Below are 11864 nucleotides of genomic sequence, written 5' to 3'. Positions count from 1 at the left end.
AACATCAATTGCTTGTGAAAGGCTTTTCTCAGTTGGAACTAATTTATTGTCAAAAAACCGCATGTCATATAAGGAAGAAAATAAAAGAAAAACTCTTTGCCTTAAAAATTGGCTTAAATTATAAAATAAATTAATAATATACATTTTAATTTTGTTTATAACTTGATTATATATTATTTATTATCAAATTATTGATTACATATTATTATAATTTTTTCTGTTTAAAATCAAATTGTAATAAAAAAATTTGTCTATATATTTGAGTATAATTTATTTTATTAAAAAAATTAATTCGAATTATTCGAATAATTCGAATCGAATACAAATAGTAGATTTTATTATTTGTACGAATTCAAATAGTAAATTATTCGATTCGAATTCGTTTTTGAATAGGCCTAATATATATATATATGTTAATGGCAATGTGATATATTCGGCAATATATATGTTACCGTCAATGTGTTATTTTCGGTAATGTACACATTGCCTGATTTTGTTACGGTGATAGGCAGGATGAATTAGTTATTTAGGCAATGTATTTTATTTTATAAATTAATAAATTTATTATTTATTTGATAGATTAATTTATTATTTAATTGATATTAATTTAATATTTATTTGAGAGGAAATTATTTTTGTAATTTAAAGATCTTATTAGATATATTTTTAAGTAATATTTTTAAGATTGTCAATGTTTTTTATATATTTTTTTGAGAATTATATAAATATTTTTATATTTTAATTTTTTTTACGTACTTTTTTCTGGTACATCTTTTGATCGTAAATATTTTTGAATATATTTTTATTAAAGGATTTTTAATAAATATTTGAATAATTTTTTTTAATTTGTTATATTATTATTTTTAATATTTTTGATTGATAATTGTTTTAAAAATAAATTTTTTATATATAAATTTTTTGGTTAGACCTTTTCAGGAGCAATTATTTTTGTTATTTTTTAATGTTATTTTTTGTTATTTTTTTATGCGATTTTTTGTTATTTTTTTATGCGATTTTTTTTATGTAATTTTTTTATGAAAACTATTGTTTTTATGTTATTTTTTTATGATTGGTTCATTTTCTTATTGGTTAATTTTTTATTTAAGATATTTTTAAATTAATATATCTTTTTTTATTTAAGATATTTTAAAATAAATTTTTCTAAAATTTAAAATTCGTACAATTATTTAAAGGAAGTGATGGGGGCAAATAAGGAGGAAGGCTAGGGGTAAGGGGTAAAATTATTAGATTATGTACAATGCGGGTAGGTTTGGGGTTAAATTTTTGATAGATGAAACTTCGCTATTTAAAATTTATTTGGTTGATTCTTTCTATACAAACTTAATATGATTTCTTCTAAACAAACTTAATACGATTCCTTCTATACAAACTTAATATGATTCCCTCTATACAAACTTAATATGATTCCTTCTATACAAACTTAATATGATTCCTTCTATATAAACTTAATATGATTCCTTCTATACAAACTTAATATGATTCCTTCTATACAAACTTAATATGAATAATTTTTTCTAAAATTTATATAAAGAATTTAATTTTTTTTAGTGATAACACTATAATTAAAGGAAGATTCCAAAAATAAATAAAATTTAAGCATAACAATCGAAATAATTTATTCATTAAATTGAAATATACTATTAAAATTTATACAATCATTAATAAAATGAATAAAAACATCAAAACGATTTAATAATCTATATTTTCGAAAATATCTATATTCAAGAAGATATTCATGAATATTATCCCGATCCCCATGTCTTTTATAATTTGCCTTTAGATCCCGCCACAGCCTCTCGACTTTTTGAGTGTGGATCGATCTGTCATTTGGATCAACAAAATTTTGCGAATGGTTGATCCGATAGTGGAAATAGTTTGAACTTTCTAGCCGATTATATCTAAGATAAATATATTTACATTTATCACCACTTTTGCTTTATTGAAAAAATAAATTCACATACCCTAACCACGAGTCAGTCATTATCTTGGAATCTTGCATAACATTATCTTTAACCACACGATAGGTGATATCTTGATCTCTTGTTGTGGTGGCACTTAAAAATATCTCATTTGTTTCCCGACATATACCACCAATAATCCATATAGCCTCGGAAGTCAAATGCCGACCACGGTTATATTTACGTTTCCATACATGAGTTTCATCAATTTCAATAACGTGGCCAGGCCCCCCGATCTTTGAATGATTCGAGGCTATATGGAATCCACATACCTTTCGAAATTTTTTAAACCTATATAAGTGAAGTAAAAAACCATATTATACTTTAGATTACCATCTTGAAATTGCCTTCTTATCATAATCTAACTCTTTCGAAGCAGTTAAAATTTTATAACGGCCTAAAAATAATTTTGTTTAATATTTTTTAAAGAATTGGTACTTATGTACAAGTACACTAGTCTTAAAAATCTCCCAACATCATAAATTCCTTCAAAAATGGAATCTAAAAATTCGTCATTTATGATATATATATATATTAATATTACCTTTCCATATTGAATACGATCTACGACACCTACTGCATCGATATCGTAAACTCTTATTGTTTTTTTCAACCCGCATTACGGAATTGCAACAGGTATGTTGTATTCCAGGCGGTATAAATTGATTATTTAGACAAAAATCATAAGCTTTCTCATCATTTTGAGTATAAACACCAACTTCAAAATAATTCATTTTAAAAAAAATGGAAGGAATTATGATATATATATTGGAACTAAAAAAAAGGGAACCAAAAAAAGATTTATACCAAAAAAAAAATTAAAAATGGAAAGTTTCGTCTATCAAAAATCTTACCCCTAGCCTTCCCCTTTATTTGCCCCCATCACTTCCTTTAAATAATTGTACGAATTTTAAATTTTAGAAAAAATTATTTTAAAATATCTTAAATAAAAAATTAACCAATAAGAAAATGAACCAATCATAAAAAAATAACATAAAAACAATAGCTTTCATAAAAAAATTACATAAAAAAAAATCGCATAAAAAAATAACAAAAAATCGCATAAAAAATAACAAAAAATCGCATAAAAAAATAACAAAAAATAACATAAAAAAATAACAAAAATAATTGCCCCTGAAAAGGTACCCTAACCAATTTCTATATATAAATTTTTTATATATAAATTTTTTATGTACTTTTTATCTGATATATCTTTGATCGTAAATATTAATATTTTAATTTTTTACGTACTTTTTTTATGGTACATCTTTTGATCATAAATATTTTTGAATATATATTTTTTTAAAGGATTTTTAAAATAGTACTTTTTTCTGTTTAGGTAAAAATATGTTTTGTAAACATGTTATATTAAAATTTCAGTTAAGATGTACCATAGAAAAGTGACAATTGTCATAATCGTTATTTTTGAAATTTTTTGAATTTTTTTATAGTAAATAGGTAAAAATATATATTGTAAACAAGATAAATTAAAATTTCAGTGAAGATAGAAAAATGACAATTGTCATAATCGTTATTTTTAAACTTTTTTGAATTTTTTTTAAGTAAATAGGTAAAAATATATATTGTAAACAAGTTAAATTAAAATTTCAGTGAAGATGTACCATAGAAAAGTGACAATTGTCATAATCGTTATTTTTGAACTTTTCTGAATTTTTTTAAAATAAATAGCTAAAAATATATGTTGTAAACAAGTTAAATTAAAATTTCAGTGAAGATATACCATAGAAAAGTGACAATTGTCATAATCGTTATTTTTAAACTTTTCTGAATTTTTTTAAAATAAATAGCTAAAAATATATATTGTAAACAAGTTAAATTAAAATTTCAGTGAAGATGTAACATAGAAAAGTGACAATTGTCATAATCGTTATTTTTGAATTTTTTTAAAATAAATAGGTAAAAATATATATTGTAAACAAGATAAATTAAAATTTCAGTGAAGATGTACAGAAAAGTGACAATTGTCATAATCGTTATTTTTAAACTTTTTTAAGGTAAAAATATATATTGTAAACAGGATAAATTAAAATTTCAGTGAAGATGTACCATAGAAAAGTAACAATTGTCATAATCGTTATTTTTGAACTTTTCTGAATTTTTTTAAAACAAATAGCTAAAAATATATATTGTAAACAAGTTAAATTAAAATTTCAGTGAAGATGTACCATAAAAAAGTGACAATTGTGATAATCGTTATTTTTGAACTTTTCTGAATTTTTTTAAAATAAATAGCTAAAAATATATATTGTAAACAAGTTAAATTATAATTTCAGTGAAGATGTAACATAGAAAAGTGACAATTGTCATAATCGTTATTTTTGAACTATTTTGAATTTTTTTAAAGTAAATAAGTAAAAATATATATTGTAAACAAGTTAAATTAAAATTTCAGTGAAGATGTACAGAAAAGTGACAATTGTCATAATCGTTATTTTTAAACTTTTTTAAGGTAAAAATATATATTGTAAACAAGATAAATTAAAATTTCAGTGAAGATGTACCATAGAAAAGTAACAATTGTCATAATCGTTATTTTTGAACTTTTCTGAATTTTTTTAAAACAAATAGCTAAAAATATATATTGTAAACAAGTTAAATTAAAATTTCAGTGAAGATGTACCATAAAAAAGTGACAATTGTGATAATCGTTATTTTTGAACTTTTCTGAATTTTTTTAAAATAAATAGCTAAAAATATATATTGTAAACAAGTTAAATTATAATTTCAGTGAAGATGTAACATAGAAAAGTGACAATTGTCATAATCGTTATTTTTGAACTTTTTAGAATTTTTTTAAAGTAAATACGTAAAAATATATATTGTAAACTAGATAAATTAAAATTTCAGTAAAGATTTACCATAGAAAAGTGACAATTGTCATAATCGTTATTTTTGAACTTTCTGAATTTTTTTAAAATAAATAGCTAAAAATATATATTGTAAACAAGTTAAATTAAAATTTCAGTAAAGATGTAACATAGAAAGTGACAATTGTCATAATCTTTATTTTTGAACTTTTTTGAAGTAAATAGGTAAAAATATATATTGTAAACAAGATAAATTAAAATTTCAGTGAAGATGTACCATAGAAAAGTGACAATTGTCATAATCGTTATTTTTGAACTTATTTGAATTTATTTTAAAATAAATAGCTAAAAATATATATTGTAAACAAGTTAAATTAAAATTTCAGTGAAGATGTACTATAGAAAAGTGACAATTGTGATATAGTTATAAACAAAATTCCTTAATTCGCTTTTAATTATTATAATCAAAATTAATGATGAGTTTTTTTCCTGCAAATCGTTCCTTGATTTTATAAAAACTCTAGATATAAAAATTTCGATGAGATTTATTATGATTGTATTAATGACTAAAATAATAAAAAATTCCACTATTATAATTAAATTGTACTCTTCACAGCAATCAGAAAGGTTTTTAACATAATGAATAATAGCTCGCATATGTATAATTAATTTTAAATTAATTTACTTTTTCAAAATATGTTTACTAAATATAGGTTATTTTGTATATCAACTAACTATAATATCTTTGACATATTTATAAAAAATCTATAAATCAATATATTTTAGATATTTGTTCACTTTAATGAACTATCTAAAATTACAAGTTTATTGAAATATTTTAAACAATAACTAAGATTATATGCAAAACACTACAAGTGTATCTAGGATTTTTGCTAGAGGTTGAAAACCTTTGGGTAATTTTTTTATATAATTTAATAGAATAATGTTAGACTCCCTCTTTGAAGGCCTTTGGCCAGTTTATATTTTAAATTTTATTAGGTTTATACTCCTTTTTAAAAATTTCTCACAAATATTTTAAGGTCGTTATTTTTAATATTTTCTTATTATTTTTATGACATCATATACACATTTTTAGTTTTTTCATAGGGGTAAATAGTTTATAATTTTTAGTTCAAAAATAACGATTATGACAATTGTCATATTTCTATGGTACATCTTCACTGAAATATTAATTTAACATGTTTACAAAACATATTTTTACCTATTTACTTTAAAAAAACTCAAAAAAGTTCAAAAATATCGATTATGACAATTGTCACTTTTCTATAGTACACTTTAACTGAAATATTAATTTAACATGTTTACAAAATAATTTTTACCTATTTACTTTAAAAAAACTAAAAAAGTTCAAAAATATCGATTATGACAATTGTCACTTTTCTTACACTTTAACTGAAATATTAATTTAACATGTTTACAAGACATATTTTTACCTATTTAATTTTAAAAAACTCATCGATTATGACAATTGTCACTTTTCTATAGTATACTTTAACTGAAATATTAATTTAACATGTTTACAAAACATATTTTTACCTATTTACTTTAAAAAAACTCAAAAAAGTTCAAAAATATCGATTATGACAATTGTCACTTTTCTATGGTACATCTTCACTGAAATTTTAATTTAACTTGTTTACAATATATATTTTAGCTATTTATTTTAAAAAAAATTTAGAAAAGTTCAAAAATAACGATTATGACAATTGTCACTTTTCTATGGTACATCTTCACTGAAATATTAATTTAACATGTTTACAAAACATATTTTTACCCATTTACTTTAAAAAATCTTAAAAAAGTTCAAAAATAACGATTATGACAATTGTCACTTTTCTATGGTACATCTTCACTGAAATATTAATTTAACATGTTTACAAACCATATTTTTACCCATTTACTTTAAAAAATCTTAAAAATGTTCAAAAATAACGATTATGACAATTGTCACTTTTCCATAGTACACTTTCACTGAAATATTAATTTAACATGTTTACAAAACATATTTTTACCCATTTACTTTAAAAAATCTTAAAAATGTTCAAAAATAACGATTATGACAATTGTCACTTTTCTTACACTTTAACTGAAATATTAATTTAACATGTTTACAAAACATATTTTTACCTATTTACTAAACTCAATTAGCGATCAAAAGAGAGAAAAAGATAAGTAAAAAATAATCTTAAAAAATATTTAAAAAGAATATTAAAAATTAGCGATCAAAAGATATATCAGAAAAAAATACGTAAAAAATAATCTTAAAAATATTTAAAAATAATATTAAAAATTAGCGATCAAAAGATATATCAGAAAAAAATACGTAAAAAATAATCTTAAAAAAGGGTAGGTCTATAAGTCGAAAGGCTTGGTAATACGAAAGGCTAAAAAATAATATTGAAAATAAAAATAACAAAGAAAATGTTTAATGAGATATTTGATTGATTTATTGCTTTTTTTAGAGAAAAAATATTATAATAACATTACAATATAATATATTAAAAATATGGAAATTTTAAGATCTTTTCAATTTTTTTATTAATTCTTTGAAATAATTTGCGGATTAATTAAAATAATATTTGGTTATGATTTTATTTTATATATTAAGTAAGTATAAATATATTGTAATTACTTGATAAAGAAGTAAATGAGAAACATAAATTTTTTAAGGTATTTTTAATTTGAGAAAGCATTTAAGAGGGGAAAGGCTAACATCTTAAACGTAATTTTGAATATAATTATATCATTAAACTCAGAATTTAATTCTCTATCCAAAACCGCTTAGATGTATTTTTTTACGTTTCCGGTTCACAAAAGCCTATCCCCTATAAATGTCTTTCGCGACATAAAATTTATTATGTGAATAGGAAACGTAAAAAATACATCTAAGCGGTTTTGGATAGAGAATTAAATTCTGAGTTCAATGATATAAATATATTCAAAATTACTTTTAAAATGTTAGCCTTTCCCCTATAAATATCTTTCGCGACAAAAAATTTATATTTTAACCGGAAACGTTAAAAAATACATCTAAGCGGTTAAATTCTGAGTTTAATGATATAATTATATTCAAAATAACGTTTAAGATGTTAGCCATTCCCCTCTTAAATGCTTTCTCAAATTAAAAATACCTTAAAAAATTTATGTTTCTCATTTACTTCTTTATCAAGTAATTACAATATATTTATACTTACTTAATATATAAAATAAAATCATAACCAAATATTATTTTAATTAATCCGCAAATTATTTCAAAGAATTAATATAAAAATTGAAAAGATCTTAAAATTTCCATATTTTTAATATATTATAATGGGGTATGACTAAATACTGTCTTGCTAAACTGTCTTGCTAAAAAGCAATTAATCATAATTAATCATAATTTGATGATATAATATCTTTTAAAAAAAATATTTCAAAAACATTTTATTTATTTTACATAAATCAATTTTTAATTAATTAAAAAATTGATAATAAATATCAAATAATTTAAAATTCTATTTTTAATTAATTTTATTGGAAAAAAAATATATTTACTAGCTTATTACAACTTATATTTTATTTTTCAATTACAAAATTTAACAAATTTATATCCATAAGAGGGCGTTAAATACATAAACATGAAAATATTTTCTTAGGTAACCAGAATAATTATTGGATAGCGCTTTTTTTGTATTTGGGTGTAAATACATGTGAAAAACCTAAAAAAAATTTTAAAAATAGAGGTTTCTTTGAGAATTAATTAATGAGTAGGTTTAGAAACGAAAAATAGTAGTAAGTTTGTAAGGAACATATTGCTGGCGTTATTTATCAAAATCTCTTCATTTTTGGTTTATACTTGAATATTTAGGTGTTAAACATTATCCTAAAAAATATTTTGAAAATATTATGATTTGACCGAATGCCGGGCTTAAAACCGACCAATTACTAAATATTCGATCGACCAAATTTAGTGTTAATATTATTTGGAAAATGTTCATTTTTTGGTTTATTTATCTATAAATACGTGCAAATCATTATCCCCAAAAATATTTTAAAAATATCGTGATTTGACAGAAAACCGATTTGAAACCGGCCCAATGACTAAATACTGTCTTGTTGGCGTTATACATGGAAAATTTTTTATTTTTGGTTTATACGTGAACAATAACGTGTTAAGCATTATCCTAATTAATTTTTTGAAAATATTATAATTTGACCGAATGGCGAGCTCAAAACCGACCACTTACTAAATATTCGATCTACCAGATTTGGTAGTAATATTATTTGGAAAATGTTCATTTTTGGTTAATTTATCTATAAATACGTGCAAATCATTATCCCTAAAAATATTTTAAAAATATCGTGATTTGACCGATAACCGATTTGAAACCGAAATACTGTCTTGCTGGCGTTATACATAGAAAATCTCTTCATATTTGGTTTATAGGTGTATATTTAGGTGTTAAACATTATCCTAAAAAATATTTTGAAAATATTATGATTTGACCGAATGGCGAGCTCAAAACCGACCACTTACTAAATATTCGATCTACCAAATTTGGTAGTAATTTTATTTGGAAAATAATCATTTTTGGTTTATTTATCTATAAATACGTGCAAATCATTATCCCAAAAAATATTTTAAAAATATCGTGATTTGACCGATAACCGATTTGAAACCGAAATACTGTCTTGCTGGCGTTATACATAGAAAATCTCTTCATTTTTGGTTTATAGGTGTATATTTAGGTGTTAAACATTATCTTAAAAAATATTTTGAAAATATTATGATTTGACCGAATGGCGAGCTCAAAATCGACCACTTATTAAATATTCGATCTACCAAATTTGGTAGTAATATTATTTGGAAAATGTTCATTTTTGGTTAATATATCTATAAATACGTGCAAATCATTATCCCAAAAAATATTTTAAAAATATTTTAAAAATATCGTGATTTGACAGAAAACCGATTTGAAACCGGCCCAATGACTAAATACTGTCTTGCTGGCGTTATACATGGAAAATTCTTTATTTTTGGTTTATACGTGAACAATAACGTGTTAAGCATTATCCTATTTAATATTTTGAAAATATTATGATTTGACCGAATGGCGAGCTCAAAACCGACTACTTACTAAATATTCGATCTACCAAATTTGGTAGTAATATTATTTGGAAAATGTTCATTTTTAGTTAATATATCTATAAATACGTGCAAATCATTATCCCAAAAAATATTTTAAAAATATCGTGATTTGACCGATAACCGATTTGAAACCGAAATACTGTCTTGCTGGCGTTATACATAGAAAATCTCTTCATATTTGGTTTATAGGTGTATATTTAGGTGTTAAACATTATCCTAAAAAATATTTTGAAAATATTATGATTTGACCGAATGGCGAGCTCAAAATCGACCACTTACTAAATATTCGATCTACCAAATTTGGTAGTAATATTATTTGGAAAATGTTCATTTTTGGTTAATATATCTATAAATACGTGCAAATCATTATCCCAAAAAATATTTTAAAAATATCGTGATTTGACAGAAAACCGATTTGAAACCGGCCCAATGACTAAATACTGTCTTGCTGGCGTTATACATGGAAAATTCTTTATTTTTGGTTTATACGTGAACAATAACGTGTTAAGCATTATCCTAATTAATATTTTGAAAATATTATGATTTGACCGAATGGCGAGCTCAAAACCGACTACTTACTAAATATTCGATCTACGAAATTTGGTAGTAATATTATTTGGAAAATGTTCATTTTTGGTTAATATATCTTTAAATACGTGCAAATCATTATCCCAAAAATATTTTAAAAATATTGTTATTTGACCGATATCCGATTTGAAACCGAAATACTGTCTTGCTGGCGGTATACATAGAAAATCTCTTCATTTTTGGTTTATAGGTGTATATTTAGGTGTTAAACATTATCTTAAAAAATATTTTGAAAATATTATGATTTGACCGAATGGCGAGCTCAAAATCTACCACTTATTAAATATTCGATCTACCAAATTTGGTAGTAATATTATTTGGAAAATGTTCATTTTTGGTTAATATATCTATAAATACGTGCAAATCATTATCCCAAAAAATATTTTAAAAATATCGTGATTTGACAGAAAACCGATTTGAAACCGGCCCAATGACTAAATACTGTCTTGCTGGCGTTATACATGGAAAATTCTTTATTTTTAATCTATACGTGAACAATAACGTGTTAAGCATTATCCTAATTAATATTTTGAAAATATTATGATTTGACCGAATGGCGAGCTCAAAACCGACTACTTACTAAATATTCGATCTACCAAATTTGGTAGTAATTTTATTTGGAAAATGTTCATTTTTGGTTAATATATCTATAAATACGTGCAAATCATTATCCCAAAAAATATTTTAAAAATATCGTGATTTGACCGATAACCGATTTGAAACCGAAATACTGTCTTGCTGGCGTTATATATAGAAAATCTCTTCATATTTGGTTTATAGGTGTATATTTAGGTGTTAAACATTATCCTAAAAAATATTTTGAAAATATTATGATTTGACCGAATGGCGAGCTCAAAATCGACCACTTACTAAATATTCGATCTACCAAATTTGGTAGTAATATTATTTGGAAAATGTTTATTTTTGGTTAATATATCTATAAATACGTGCAAATCATTATCCAAAAAAATATTTTAAAAATATCCTGATTTGACCGATAACCGATTTGAAACCGAAATACTGTCTTGCTGACGTTATACATAGAAAATCTCTTCATTTTTGGTTTATAGGTGTATATTTAGGTGTTAAACATTATCCTAAAAAATATTTTGAAAATATTATGATTTGACCGAATGGCGAGCTTAAAATCGACCACTTACTAAATATTCGATCTACCAAATTTGGTAGTAATATTATTTGGAAAATGTTCATTTTTGGTTAATATATCTATAAATACGTGCAAATCATTATCCCAAAAAATATTTTAAAAATATCGTGATTTGACAGAAAACCGATTTGAAACCGGCCCAATGACTA

This window comes from Gordionus sp. m RMFG-2023, chromosome 3, assembly GCF_954871325.1.
Source record: "Gordionus sp. m RMFG-2023 chromosome 3, tfGorSpeb1-WG-v2, whole genome shotgun sequence".
In the NCBI taxonomy this organism is placed as follows: domain Eukaryota; kingdom Metazoa; phylum Nematomorpha; class Gordioida; order Chordodea; family Parachordodidae; genus Gordionus; species Gordionus sp. m RMFG-2023.
This window is presented reverse-complemented; position numbering follows the sequence as displayed.